The sequence below is a fragment of the Neodiprion fabricii genome, chromosome 4 (assembly GCF_021155785.1).
Source record: "Neodiprion fabricii isolate iyNeoFabr1 chromosome 4, iyNeoFabr1.1, whole genome shotgun sequence".
NCBI lineage: Eukaryota > Metazoa > Arthropoda > Insecta > Hymenoptera > Diprionidae > Neodiprion > Neodiprion fabricii.
In genome coordinates this window covers 11,019,303-11,029,762 of record NC_060242.1, presented here as the reverse complement: position 1 = coordinate 11,029,762, position 10,460 = coordinate 11,019,303, and the positions used below count along the sequence as shown (strand labels likewise).

The 10,460-nt window shown below is 57.0% G+C and overlaps 1 non-coding gene and 1 pseudogene across 1 annotated transcript; both read left to right on the top strand.

Annotated features, from left to right (window-relative positions):
• Positions 1-1,672: 1,672 nt before the first annotated feature.
• Positions 1,673-1,827, top strand: LOC124181751. The gene has a single exon (XR_006870562.1). It is a non-coding gene; the product is annotated as a 5.8S ribosomal RNA (ribosomal RNA).
• Positions 1,828-2,304: 477 nt separating this feature from the next.
• On the top strand, positions 2,305-10,241 carry LOC124181845 (annotated as a pseudogene).
• The last annotated feature ends 219 nt before the right edge of the window (positions 10,242-10,460 follow it).

The window sequence follows — 10,460 nt, the reverse complement described above, 5'->3', positions numbered from 1 at the left end:
AAAATTTAGAATAAAATAATTGAGAATACAATAAGACAACTAAATGTAATTGGTGTTAAATAAAAAATTGTTAAAAGCATTCAAAACGCCATTTTAAACCTTCCTTCAGGGTCATTTCCTGGAATTTTTTCAATAGATCTAGCGGGTTCTTACCTTATCTGATTTATGTGCGGCTTTCCGGCGCCAAACAAGTCTCGACAGGAATTATTTAGTGTGTGTGTGTGTGTGTGTGTGTGTGTGTGTGTGTGTGTGTGTGTGTGTGTGTGTGTGTGTGTGTGTGTGTGTGTGTGTGCGCGCGCGCGCGCGCGTGTGTCAAATCCTATGGAAATAGTCGCCGAAAATGACCGGGGGGTGAGAGCGGGTGCGCCGTGAGTCGGGGGGGGGGGCTGGGGGGGAGCTAGGGGGGAGCTAGGGGGGAACTAGGGGGGAGCGCCGCCATCTTTGAGTTAGAACCGGCATATATACACTACTGAGACTCTAGCCTGCTGAGTGGGCGAACCTTCCGGTATCTCGAAGGTCTTCGGCCTCGGTCGGGCGGTTTTCACTACCAGCGTACAAATAAATCCTCTTAGAGGGACAGGCGACTTCTAGTCGCACGAGATTGAGCAATAACAGGTCTGCGATGCCCTTAGATGTTCTTGACCGCACGCGCGCTACACTAAAGGAATCAGCGTGTCTTCCCTGGCCGAAAGGCCCGTGTAACCCGCTGAACCTCCTTCGTGCTAGGGATTGGGGCTTGCAATTATTTCCCATAAACGAGGAATTCCCAGTAAGCGCGAGTCATGAGCTCGCGTTGATTACGTCCCTGCCCTTTGTACACACGCCGCTACTACCGATTGAATGATTCAGTGAGGTCTTCGGACTGGGACGCGGCAATGTCTCGCCATTGCCGATGTTGCCGGGAAAATGACCAAACTTGATCATTTAGAGGAAGTAAAAGTCGTAACAAGGTTTCGTAGGTGAACATGCGGAAGGATCATCAACGTTCCGTACTGCCAAAGCTGCAACTCGTAAGCGCGCGGGGCTGTCTCGCCGCTAGAGCGGCGTGTACGCCCACATGCCGGGAACAAAATTTCACAAAACTTTGAACGACGTAACGGTCGGGCCGGTAGCCGCGGCGCGCAACACAATCGTCGTGACAACTAACGCGGTGCTGACACCGGATCCGATGGCTGCGGCGTTCGCCGCGGTCGCGACGAGCGCAGTCGCCGGCTAAAACCGCCCGACGACCGACTCGCACCGAGACGTCGACCCGTCGCTCTGCGTCCAGCTCCGGCCGACTTGGTGCCAAAAGGGGACCGCTCCGCGGTTCGTCTCGACTCGTTCGACCCGGTCAGGTGGTATGAGAAAGACGTGCGAAGCTAGTCTCAGCGCTTCTCCGCGGGCAGCCTATCTGCGGAACTCGCTGACGCTGCCCACTGCCGTCCGCCGTCAATCGTTTGCATTGCGAGCCGATCGGGTCCGGCGCCGGTTCATTCCGGCAGACGAACCGTGAACTCGAGGCGACGTCGGCTCTTGAACTATCGCACGAACGAAATTTGACGCGCGGCGCGCGGTCCTTCCCGCGCGCAACCGCGCAAGGGCTGACGCACGCATCGCCGCGCTCATGACCACAGAAAGCCGGTAACAACCGTAATTTTAGCATTTTCAATGCAAAATTCACATATATGATTACCCTGAACGGTGGATCACTTGGCTCGTGGGTCGATGAAGAACGCAGCTAATTGCGCGTCAACTTGTAAACTGCAGGACACATGAACATCGACGTTTCGAACGCACATCGCGGTCCACGAATACAATTCCCGGACCACGCCTGGCTGAGAGTCGTTCAACAACGACAGACTGCTCCGTCGGCAACGGTGCTGCGAAAACCCTCCCGGGAAAACAGCGCACAGTGCCTTCGCTCGCGAATGACTGGGCGTTCGCAGCCCGTGTCGCGCGTGGGTCGCGCGGCAACGGGTCGCGTCGCCTCAAACAAACACATATGTCACGGTCGCGACGCGTCGCCGCAAATCGCAGGGTCGAGCTGTCGCTGCCGTACGTCACGTTCCGGTGCTAGCGATAGTCGAGAGAACGAACGAATTCGGCACCGCGACACACAGACCGCGCGGTCGGTCTGCCGCTCCTGTGATGAAGTTTCGTCTACGTATCGCCGCGGGAGGCTCTTGAGTCTCCCGTACGGCGGGTGTTTACGGTCGTTTCCGTGGCTCGAACGTATGAAAAATACGTCGTGTCCTCATCCGTGTCGACGGTGCTGTTCTTGAACGAACGACCGTCGCCGACGACGGACTCGCAATCTTCCGACGACCTGAGAGCAGGCGAGACTACCCGCTGAATTTAAGCATATTACTAAGCGGAGGAAAAGAAACTAACTGGGATTTCCTCAGTAGCGGCAAGCGAACAGAAAACAGCCCAGCACTGAATCCCGCGGTTCTGCCGCCGGGAAATGTAGTGTTTGAGAGGATCCACTTATCCCGGGGCGTCGGCCCGCGTCCAAGTCCATCTCGAATGGGGCCACTTACCCGCAGGGGGTGTCAGGCCCGTAGGGACCGGGACGCGCCACGGGAGGATCTCTCCTCAGAGTCGGGTTGCTTGAGAGTGCAGCTCTAAGTAGGTGGTGGACTCCATCTAAGGCTAAATATGACCACGAGACCGATTGCGAACAAGTACCGTGAGGGAAAGTTGAAAAAATCTTTGAAGAGATAGTTTAAGAGTACGTGAAACCGTTCAGGGGTAAACCTGAGAAACCCGAAAGATCGAACGGGGAGATTCATCGTCAGCGACGCAGGCTTCGCCGCGGCTCGTGATGATGGAACCTCGCGTCCACGGCACTCGGTCGCAGTGCAATGTCCGGCGTCGCTGGCGTGCACTTCTCCCCTAGTAGGACGTCGCGACCCGTTGGGTGTCGGTCTAAGGCCCGGTCGGCTGCCTGTCTCGGCGTCCTTGTCGGGGCAGACCCCCGGTTGCCCGTCCGGCTGCCCGGCGGTACCCGCACGGTATAGAGCCGCATTGAACTGCGTCGGGCCCGCTGCAAGCGCGGTCAGCGATTCCCGGTGGTCGGACCTAGCGCCGTCCCCGGGCCTGGCCAGCTGTTGGCTGGCGGTGTCCTCTGGCTGGCTCGTCCGAATTATCAAATACCGGTCGGCGACGCTATTGCTCTGGGTACTTTCAGGACCCGTCTTGAAACACGGACCAAGGAGTCTAACATGTGCGCGAGTCATTGGGACGAGCAAACTCAAGGCGAAATGAAAGTGAAGGTCAGCCCAGCGCTGACCGAGGGAGGATGGGCCGCGTCACGATGCGGCCACGCACTCCCGGGGCGTCTCGTTCTCACTGCGAGAAGAGGCGCACCCAGAGCGTACACGTTGGGACCCGAAAGATGGTGAACTATGCCTGGTCAGGACGAAGTCAGGGGAAACCCTGATGGAGGTCCGTAGCGATTCTGACGTGCAAATCGATCGTCGGAACTGGGTATAGGGGCGAAAGACTAATCGAACCATCTAGTAGCTGGTTCCCTCCGAAGTTTCCCTTAGGATAGCTGGCACTCACGTACAAAACGTACACGAGTCTCATCCGGTAAAGCGAATGATTAGAGGCCTTGGGGCCGAAACGACCTCAACCTATTCTCAAACTTTAAAAGGGTGAGATCTCAGGCTTGCTTGAACTATGAAGCCACGAGATCTGGGATCAGAGTGCCAAGTGGGCCATTTTGGTCAGCAGAACTGGCGTTGTGGGATGAACCAAACGCCGAGTTAAGGCGCCAAAGTCGACGCTTATGGGACACCATGAAAGGCGTTGGTTGCTTAAGACAGCAGGACGGTGGCCATGGAAGTCGGAATCCGCTAAGGAGTGTGTAACAACTCACCTGCTGAAGCAACCAGCTCTGAAAATGGATGGCGCTGAAGCGTCGCGCCTATACTCGGCCGTCAGCGGCATACGAGGCGGCCTAGACCGTCATGAAGCCCTGACGAGCAGGAGGGTCGCGGCGGTGTGCGCAGAAGGGTCTGTGCGTGAGCCTGCCTGGAGCCGACGTCGGTGTAGATCTTAGTGGTAGTAGCAAATACTCCAGCGAGGCCCGCACTAAATATGGGGAAGGGAGGAACAATTAGAGACGGGGCGAGAAAGTCAAGACTGAGTGAATCGGTAAAACATTGTGTATGTATTTTTGAAGAGTGGAAACGTATTGAGATCGGGGGGGGGGGGGGGGGGTTGACTTAAAACTATGAAAGATCTGTACAAAGTGGTTGTAGCAGTTAGCGGTGGCTGATCACGCCTCATCCCTTAGCGTCACTTAATTCTAACTTAAAGGTACGCACGGGGGGGGGGGGGGGGGGGAGGGCGGTGTGGGGCGACGGGGAGTGTGAGGAAGGGAGGGTCGGTATAGCGGGGGGAGGAATGGAAGGAGGTGCAGATCGGCTGTAGATCGCAGGCTAACCTGGTGTCGTCGGTCGGCGTGGCTTGGTGGCGGTGTGGAGGGAGACGTCCTGCTCGGCACTTCGTGTTTCCTCTCACGCTCTCTCTCTCTCTCTCTCTATTTCTCTTTCTCTCTCTCTCTTTCTTTCTGGGGTTTGTGTAGGATAACGACAGTCCTGGTGGCGAGACGTTGTCGTACTGCTGGCTGGCGCTCGGCTCAGACGAGCGTCGGTGAGCTACGGGTAGCTTCGGGTGTTTCCCGACGGGCCGGGACTCATCCGTTCGGCTCGTCCCCGCGGGTTTAGGGTTTGTTGTGACTTGCACTCGAGGTGCGACGTCACAACCTGGAGACGCCGTCGGGAGATCCGGAAAGAGTTTTCTTTAGTGCATAAGCGTTCGAGTTCCCTGGAATCCTCCAGCAGGGAGATGGGGTTTGGAACGCGAGGAGCACCGCAGTTGCGGCGGTGTCCCGATCTTTCCCTCGGACTTTGAGAATCCAGAAGAGGGCCACGTGGAGGTCTCGCGTCGGTTCGTACCCATATCCGCAGCAGGTCTCCAAGATGAAGAGCCTCTAGTCGCTAGACTAACGCAGGTAAGGATAGTCGGCAAATTGGACCCGTAACCTCGGAATAAGGATTGGCTCTGAGGATCGGGGCGTGTCGGGCTTGGTCGGGAAGCGGGTTCGGCTGACGTGCCGGACCTGGGCGAGGTGATCGTAATAATCGGATCCGAGCTCGGACCCGTGCTTCAGCCTTCCGCCGATCTTCCTTGCCGCGAGGCTTCGGCGGCGGTTCGCCGTCGCCGTCGTCCTCTTCGCCCGTCATTCAACGGTCAGCTCAGAACTGGCACAGACTGGGAAAATCCGACAGTCTAATTAAAACAAAGCATTGCGATGGCCCTAGCGGGTGTTGACGCAATGTGATTTCTGCCCAGTGCTCTGAATGTCAACGTGAAGAAATTCAAGCAAGTGCGGGTAAACGGCGAGAGTAATGTTTGACTCTCTCAAGTGAGTTGCGGCTGGGTGTCGGAGGGGTGGTAGAGTGCTCGCGACGTCTCAGCTGCAACACACATGTGCCAACCGTCACCTCCTCGTGGTGAGAGTCGGGCAATGGGAGCGGGTATTACATCCCGCATCTAGCTAACGACGGTTGGCTGTCGGCCTACCAAAGACGGCTCTCCTCGGGGAATCGTCACGTGCCCACCGACCGGCCACTGGCGGGCGGCCGATGAACGCGGTGGCTCAAGAGTGAGGGATAGGGTGGCGAGCCCCTTCCACTAAATCTCAGCAAGCCCGCAATCAAAAAGAATGGAAAGCAGCACCCGCCGTGTGCCTCAGCCTGGCGGGCCTGCTGAAACAAGCACCCAGGGGGAGTAAACCGATTCCCCCAAGGTGGCTGTGGGGGTAGTGGACGACCCGACGCCAGTCCCTGAACAAAAACCGAACCCTACTGACCCTGGACCAGCACTCGAGCGGTATGCCTGCGAAGACTGCGGGCAGGACTTCGCTACGAAGCGAGGGCTCGGAGTTCACCGCAGGATACGACACCCTGTCGAAGCAAATGCGGCCATCAAACTGCCCGGCGCCAAGCTCAGGTGGAGGGATGAGGAACTGCGGATGATGGCGCGTGAGGAAGCTCAGGCCACCGAGCGGGGAGTAAGGTTTATGACCCCACACCTCCTGGCTCTGGTCCCTGGTAGGACCCAGGAGGCTATCAAAGGAGTCCGGCGCCGGCCGGAGAATGGTTGAGGCAGCCCAACAAGACCTGAAGGCTGCCTACACGCCCCCTGAGACCCCTGCCAGACTACGGGGACGAAGGCGCCGCTCCTTGCCATCACCGCATTAACGCTCTCCCTCCGCTGATCCAGCAAGGGTTACACCACCCACCCTAGCGGCACCTGCTCCCACCACAACTTGGGGGCACGACCTTGCCGGAGACATACGTCGTTTGATCGTGACAGCCCGGCAAGAGGAGCATCATCGTGCCAACGAGTTGGCTGACATCGCTGATGATGCTCTAAAGGGGGGAAATACAGACGTCGCCACAACTGAATGGTTAGGCAGAGTATTTTCCCCTGCAGCCGCTGCAGCTGGATTTGGGCGCCGTGAGCCGGCCGCGATCCCAATTCGCCTGAGAAATGGAAAGCCGCCGTCAAATAGGACACTGCGCCGTCGTGAGTACGCCAGAGTCCAGACCGGGTGGAAAAACAACAGACGTCACGTGGCTCGGGAGATCCTGGAAGATAGCCCCAGTTCGATCAACCACACACTGGATGAGTTGGTCACGCACTGGGGCCGACTGTTTGGAAACCCGTCAAGGGATTACCCAGGTCCTTCCAGGATCCCGCCCGAAAAACCCAAGCTATGGTACACGTGGGACCTAATCTCCACTCAGGAGATTGATGACATCAAGGTCCCTGTGTCGTCATCACCCGGTCCAGACATGGTGACGGCGAGGCAGTGGCGCGCGGTATCACCATCTATTCGCGCGCTCCCCTACAACGTCGTCATGCTAAGGGGGGGATTTCCAAGACAACTTCTTCAGAGCCGGACAATCTTTATTCCAAAGAACAAGGTACCGGAAAATCCAGGGGACAACCAGCCGATTTTGATTGGTTCGGTAGTGGTACGACAACTCCACCGCATCCTTGCTGTTCGCCTTAGATCCGCCAACCTCACCGACGATCGCCAGCGTGCGTTCATTGCGGCCAATGGTCCAGCGATGTCGCTGAGGCATTCGATATGGTGAGCCTTGCTGCGCTCGAAACAATCGTCGGACAGCTCGGCCTACCAGCTGGTCTGGTAACCTATGTGGCCGAGCTGTATGAAGGTGCCACCACCAGGCTGGCGGCGGACAGAAGGATGTCCCAACCGGTACCCGTCCGGCGCAGAGTTCGTCAAGGAGATCCTCTCTCGCCGATTCTCTCCAACCTGATCGCAAACAGAATCCTTGCGGTCGTGCCCTCTAAGGTCGGGTTCAACCTCGAAGGCGAGCGGATTTTCTGTCTCGCCTTCGCGGACGACCTGACCCTGATCACAGCTTCCAAATGGGGAATGCAAAGGGAACTCCCGAAGGTTAGGGAGACGGCAGCGAGCATGGGGCTGACGCTCAACGCATGCAAATGCACTGCTCTATCTTTGGTGCCTGCCGGTAAGGCAAAGAAGGTCAAGACCTCAGTCAAACCGCTATTTCGACTACGGGACGGCTCTCTGACCCAAACCGGCGTGCTCCAAAGATGGTCGTATTTGGGTGGCGAGTTCAGCCCCGGGGGGATTACGAAGTTCAAAGCGGATCTAAATAACATCACAAAAGCTCCGCTCAAGCCGCAGCAAAGACAAATCATGCTGCGGCTCTTTCTGCTACCCAGGGTCGACCATCTACTGGCCCTGGGTAGGACTACGGCAGAAAGGCTCAAGTCCCTCGACACTCAAGTCAGGCGCGCGGTTCGCGTCTGGCTTAGGCTCCCCGACGACACGGCGGTCGGCTATTGCCACGCCTCAGCGGTGGATGGCGGATTGAGTATTCACTCCCTCACCACCCTTATCCCGGCAATGGTGATCAGCCGCCTTGGCGGACTGAATCAGAGTAGTCTCTCCGCGGCCCGGGCGGCACCTGCGTGTCGAAGGGTCCAGCGAAAACTCGGCTGGGCCCGGCGCGTGCCCCGCAAAGCCGGGTTATCGGTAGACGACTCGTCGGCCGAGGAACGCCAGCAGCTATGGGCAACGATTCTACAGGAGTCGGTGGACGGACAGGAGCTCAGGAAGTCATATCTGAGCAACCTGTCCAGTAACTGGGTCCACCATGGTACCGATTCCATGCCGGCCCGTGACTACGTGCAGTATTACCACGTCCGCGTCAACTGCCTCCACACACTACTGCGTACCTCACGCGGGCAGCGGTGCACCAGCCGGCGTGCCACCTGCCGTGCTGGATGCGACTCTACGGAGACCGCTGCCCACGTCATTCAACAGTGTTGGAGGACGCACGGAGGCAGGATCAAGCGTCATGACGCGGTCTGTGCTACAACAGCTGCTGGCCTCAGGGATGAGGGTTGGAACATCCAGAGAGAAAGGGTATTCGAGACCTCTGAGGGAAACCGGAAGCCCGACATAATTGCGAGCAAGGAGGGGCGCGGGGCTATCATCGATTCCCAGGTTGTCTCAGGCGTAACCCCGCTCTCGACAAGTCACGTCAGAAAGCGGGGTTACTACGCCGACAACCAAGACCGACTGGAGGGCGTAGCTGCGCATCTAGAGGTCCCGGTCGCGAACATCGAGACGACCACGTGTACCCTCACATGAAGGGGTGTTTGGTGCGAGCGATCGCACCAAAGCCTCCGCTCGTTCGAGCTGTGGGACAGGCTCCTCGGAAGGATCACGACTCAGGTGCTACAAGGGTCACACACCAACTGGGTGCGGTTCAACCAGATGACTGGTTTTAGGCGTCGTCCACATCGTCCTCAGCCGCGACAGGGCATCGGCTAGCTCCTGTCGCTGAGGTAGGGGCCCGCGGTCCCCAGTGTGTCAAGTGTTCGTGTTGTCCACGTCTATGTCTTGTCCACGTCTGTCATTCAACCGCCAATTTCATGTTAAAATAGCCAAATGACTCGTCATCCAATTGGTGACGCGCATAAATGGATTAACGAGATTTTCACTGTCCCTATCTACTATCTAGCGAAACCACAGCTGAAGGAACGGACTTGGAAAAATTAGCAGGGAAGGAAGATCCTGTTAGGCTTGACTCTAGTCTGGCACTGTAAGGAGACATGAGAGGTGTAGCATAAGTGGGAGGTGTCGATTACGCCGGTGAAATACCACTACTTTCATCGTTTCTTCACTTACTCGGTTGGGCGGAGCGCTTGCGTCGAGGACTTGCGTCCCGGCTGTCACGGTGTTCTGAAGCTGAGCGTGTAAAAGTGGCGTAAGGCTTCGGCCGATCGTCGATCATACTCCCGCGTGATCCGATTCGAGGACAATGCCAGGCGGGGAGTTTTACTGGGGCGGTACATCTGTCAAAGAATAACGCAGGTGTCCTAAGGCCAGCTCAGCGAGGACAGAAACCTCGCGTAGAGGAAAAGAGCAAAAGCTGGCTTGATCTCGATGTTCAGTATGCATAGAGACTGCGAACGCACGGCCTATCGATCCTTTCGGCTTAAAGAGATTTCAGCAAGAGGTCTCAGAAAAGTTACCACAGGGATAACTGACTTGTGGCGGCCAAGCGTTGACAGTGACGTCGCTTTTTAATCCTTCGATGTCGGCTCTTCCTATCATTGCGAAGCAGAATTCGCCAAGCGTTGGATTGTACACCCACCAATAGGAAACGTGAGCTGGGTTTAGACCGTCGTGAGACAGGTTAGTTTTACTCCATTGATGATTCGTCGTTGCGATAGTAATCCTGCTCAGTACGAGAGGAACCGCAGGTTCGGACATTTGGTTCACGCACTCGGTCGAGCGGCCGGTGGTGCGAAGCTACCATTCGTGGGATTATGCCTGAACGCCTCTGAGGCCCAATCCTCTCGAGTCAAAGGGGGCAACGATATTTCTAGAAGTCTCGTGGGTCGGAGGGCTCAAAACAATGTGAGTTTACTAGGTGACGGTCCACGGACCGGTCGTCGCACGAGCCCTGTTTGCCGGGCGGGGTCTTCGGCCTTCGTCGGGATCTTGCCGCTCGTCGGTCTGGCCTCGAACGGTCGATCATGGGTCATCCAGTTCGATGTCGAGACTCAAAATAGTCTGTAGACGACTTAGGTACCAGGCAAGGTGTTGTACTCAGTGGAGCAGTTACCACGCTGCGATCTGTTGAGACTCAGCCTTTGCCTTGGGGATTCGTCTTGTCGGTTAGACGAGGCCTCAATGTTGATGTTTCCGGAGCTGGCTTGACGCCGGTTACGCGATACGTCGCTCGTCCTTCATCGAAAGAGTCGCGGGCAGGTCGGCGCGGCCGTGCTCTCCTCGCCGAGTGTGTGCGATGGCAATGCAACTGCGGGGCTAGGAAAAAAAAGTTTTTCCGTACCCGTTGCCACTTGAGATATACGCAGCTCGGATAGCC